The 4,513-nt window shown below is 40.1% G+C and overlaps 1 pseudogene; it reads right to left on the bottom strand.

Annotated features, from left to right (window-relative positions):
* Window positions 1–1,363: 1,363 nt before the first annotated feature.
* LOC143662074 (protein PBDC1 pseudogene) lies at window positions 1,364–2,138 on the bottom strand (annotated as a pseudogene).
* Between the last annotated feature and the right edge of the window lie 2,375 nt (window positions 2,139–4,513).

Raw genomic sequence — 4,513 nt, 5'->3', positions numbered from 1 at the left:
GGTGTCTGTAAGACCAGAGAATTCCATGTGCATGTGTTCATTCCTGCTCTTCATTTGCTGTGAAGTGTATTCCTTGATCAGAAACAATGCTGTATGGCATACCAAAATGATGGATAAGGCATTCTGTAAGTCCACAGATGGTAGTTTTTGCAGAAGCATTGTATACAGGGAAAGCAAACCCATATTCAGAGTGTGCATTTTTCCACTTAGAACAAATTGCTGCACCTTCCATGATGGAACTTGTCCAATGTAATCAACCTGCCACTATGTATTCACATGAGACATAAATATCTTCATGTTTTCAGCCCACTCAGAAAGATCTATCAGTGTACCTCTTCCCCAGACCTCTTAGTCACCAATTTTCCAATTATGGCCTTTTCAAGTCCCTGACCATCCAGCAAAACCATTAGCAATGGCCCAATAGTCAGTATGCAAATGCACCTCTGGCCAGTTCTCCTCCCAAGCAAAATGAACAACCAGTTACACTCCTCAAAGTTCTGCTCACTGGTAAGATTTCCCATCACCACTATCCTTCTGGAAAACCCCAAAAAGAGCTGCAACTGTTCACTTTTGGGTCATACCTGCATATCATGACAAACCATCTGTAAACCAGGCCCGAGTTTTCTCTTCCCAAGTCAAATCACTGTAGGGAACTCCCCAAGAGGCCATAGCTCTAATCTGGGAAAGAGAAGGCAATTTGACAGGAATGGAGACCATGGGCAATTGCCACATCCTCATGTAACTTACTTGTGCCTTCAGAAGTTTCTCAGGCCCAATCTCATATATACCATTTCCATTTTATGATGGAGTGCTTCTGCACACACCTAAATTTAGGCTTAGTAGATCAGACAACACCCAGCTCATGATAGGCAACTCAAGTCTCATGGTAACTTGGTGGCCCAAGGTTAAGCATTTAGTCTCTACTAAGGCCAAATAGCAGGGCAAAAGCTGTTTCTCAAAAGGAAAGTGGTTATCTGCAGCAGATGATAAGATTGTGCTCCAAAACCTAGGGTCTGTTTTTTTTTTTTCCTTAAACAAATCTCTTTATTAATATATGCACACACACACATATATCCTGTTGGTGTTTTTTCTCTGGAGGAACCTGACTGATGCATTAGGTATAAGAGAACTTCATTATAGGAAAGAGTGTCAAGAACTAAGGAACGGGCATAAATCATTTTATATAAGACATGGCTAAAAGTATCAAATAATTTTAAATACCTTTTATAGTCAAAAACAGATATAGATAATTGTATGAACTGCAAGAAATTTATTTATAAAATTCTTAACCAGTGGTAAGAACAAAGAAACAATCAACTAAGACTCCACTAACAGTCTTTAAGCAGTTTCTAAGAGGAATGACCAGAACAGCTCATAATTATTAGGTTAGAAAGATGTCTTTCTGCACACTCTTCAATTGCACAAAAACATACATTTATCCAAAGGGATCTGTATAGGTAGCAGTGTGGTTCTTATAGGCTCAGTTGAATCAACGCTTCTAGAGTGCTGTTCCCTGTCCACCTGATAAAGCTGTTTCACCACCTTTGTTGGTTTCTTTGTTGGCTTCTTTCTCTTTTTCTCCTCCATTGCTGGCTTTCTCATTTTCTCCTTTTCTGTCAGCTCTTTTATTTCCTTGGTTGTCAGCTATTTTCTCTCCTTTGTCCTGAACACTGGTGTAAACTGCTTTGTTATAGCTTTCCTGGTTTCGAGCAATTTCAATGGCAAAAAATTGTATTCTGGGGGCAAAGATGGTATTTTCTTCAGTGTAGCCCTGAGAGCAATCTAATCGCAGCAAAGTACCATAGTTGAAGTCTTCTACAATTCCATCAAACTTCAAGCAGAATGGCCTCCACTTTCTTTAGCAGATTCAGACTTGAGCTCATCTGGGTTCAAAACATCTATCCTGAGATTCTCAAAACTATCCCGGAACTCAGAGTAGATTTGGTCATCCACTTTGGTGAGTTTAAGAAACTGGGGGTCAACTTGTAGTAGACTTCAGCATGCTGCATTGCTCTCATAGCCCAAGCTATCTCAATATCAGGATCGTTGCCATAAGACTCTTCTGGGAGAGAAAGAGCCTGTGCCAAAGACACCAGCTCCCCCGAAACCAGCTCATCTGCTCCACTTGCCGACTCCATGTTGAAGCCCGGAAAGCGTGACTTCAACTCCGGAAGTCCTTAGGGTCTGTTTTGTGATTCTCCTATAAAGGTCTGCTAAAGGCTCCAGACAGCATCTCTGTTTGCCACTGACACTTTCAGCACCATTGGGTCTGCTGGATCATATGGTCCAAGTGGCAAAGCAGCTTGCATATCAGCCTGGACCTGTCACAGAGTCTCTTCTTGTTCATGTCCCCACTCAAAATTAGCAGCTTTTCTGGTCACTCAATACATGGGTATGAGTAGCACACCCAAATGAGGAATATGCTGTCAGCAAAATCCAAAGAGACCAACTAGCCATTGCACATCTTATTTGGTCATTTGGTGGGGCTAGATGTAGCATCTTATACTTCACCTTAGAAGAGATATCTTGACATATCCAACACCACTGGACACCTAGAAATTTCACGGAGGTGGAAGACCCCTGTATTTTTGTTGGATTTATCTTCCATCCTTTGACACACAAATGCCTTACCAATAAGTCTAGAGTAGTTGCTACTTCATGCTCACTAGGTCCAATCAATATGATATCATCAATATAATGGAGAAGTATGATGTCTTGCGGGAGGGAAAAATGATCAATTTCCCAGCAGACAAGATTATGACATAGGGCTGAGACTTAATATACCCCTGAGGTAGGAGAGTAAAAGTATACTGCTGACCTTATCAGCTGGAAGCAAACTGGTTTTGGTGGTCCTTACTAATAGGTATTGAGAAAAAGTATTTGCCAGATCAATAGCTGCATACCAGGTACCAGGGGATGTATTGACTTCTCAACCAATTACACTACATCTAGAACAGCAGCTTCAATTGGAGTCACCACCTGATTGAGCTTACCATAATCCACTGTCATCCTCCAAGACTCATCTGTTTTCTGCAAAGGCCAAATAGGGGAGTTGAATGGGAATGTTATGGGAATCAGCATTCCTGTATTCTTCAAATCCTTAAGAGTGGCAATAATCTCTGCAATCCCTCCAGGAATCTGGTATTGCTTCTGATTTGCTATTTTGCCATGTAGGGGCAGTTAACCAGCCCATATCTCTATACCTGCAGTTTTCACAAAACTATGTAAAGGTGTCAAAAGCATTATTCCCTAGAGCCTATCTTTGTACAAGCAAAGCATTAAAAGAATCCAATGGTGATATTTTGACTATCTCTTTTGCCAATTCACTCCACGGATTGGCAGTATCATTCTGATTGTGGAAAACAAAGTCTTTAGTGCCTTTGAGTCCAGTCAGAGTAGAAAACCAATCATCAAAAACTGTTTTTAAGATTCTGTTTCTTAAGAACCACCCCACTCTCAGTACCAACCTGTATTAGTTAGGGTTCTTTAGAGAAACAGAATCAGCAGGAAATAGCCATAGATATAAAATTTATACAAGTGTCTCACATAACTATGGGAACGTAGAGTCCAAAATCATAGGGCAAGCTTTGAAGCTGATGACTCCAATGAAGGGTCTGGAAGAACTCCATAGGAGAGGCTTGGTGGCTGAATCAGGAAGAGTGCTGTTTCTTCTGAATCCTCCTTAAAAGCTTACAGTGATTAGATTAAGCATCACTCATTGCAGAAGACAATCCTCTTAGCTGATTACAAAGGCAGTCAGCTATGGAAGCAGCTGATGTGATCATGATTAAAGTCCATGAAATGTCCTCATAACAACAGACAGGCCAGGATTTGCCCAACCAGACAAATAGGCACCACCACATGGCCAAGTTGACAGATGAACCTGAACACAACAGTATCCTATGACAAACTCTGGGATTTGTCCTGTAACTATTTATTGAAGAGTGCTTTGAAATCTATTGCTTCTATCTTTCTTTGCTTTGTATATCTGTTATATTATACAATCCAGGAATAAAAAAAAAAAGATAATTTTAGGTTTTTACTTCTAGGTGTTGTAAGATACTGAAGCCTAAAAGAAATATCAATATAATCATTTGGCAATCATACTTATTTGTTAAACCCTACCTACTTTGTATAATTCCAGCATCATTTTTGATCCATCTAACTTTTTCTGTTGGAAAGAGCTGTCATTAATATGGTGTAGGGAGATGGAACTAGCTGATGATCTCAAGAGGCTCTAGTTTCAGGACTTAAATGGTTCTGGGTTTCATCTAGAGGTTTTAGGTTTCTGGAGAGTTACCTTAGTGCATTGAACGTTTGTAGAATCTTTTATATTACCTTAGGTGTTCTTTAGGATTGGCTGGAATGGTTTTGGTTGGGGTTTGACAAGTTATGATAGGTAGCAATGTCTAACTGAAATTTGCATAAGAGTGACTTCTGAGTAGCCTCTCAACTTTATTTGAACTCTTTCAGCCACTGATATCTTATTTGTTACACTTCTTTTCCCCCTTTT

The sequence above is a fragment of the Tamandua tetradactyla genome, chromosome 2, assembly GCF_023851605.1.
Source record: "Tamandua tetradactyla isolate mTamTet1 chromosome 2, mTamTet1.pri, whole genome shotgun sequence".
NCBI lineage: Eukaryota > Metazoa > Chordata > Mammalia > Pilosa > Myrmecophagidae > Tamandua > Tamandua tetradactyla.
Note: the sequence above shows the minus strand (reverse complement) of the source record. Positions and strands in the feature narration are given on the sequence as shown.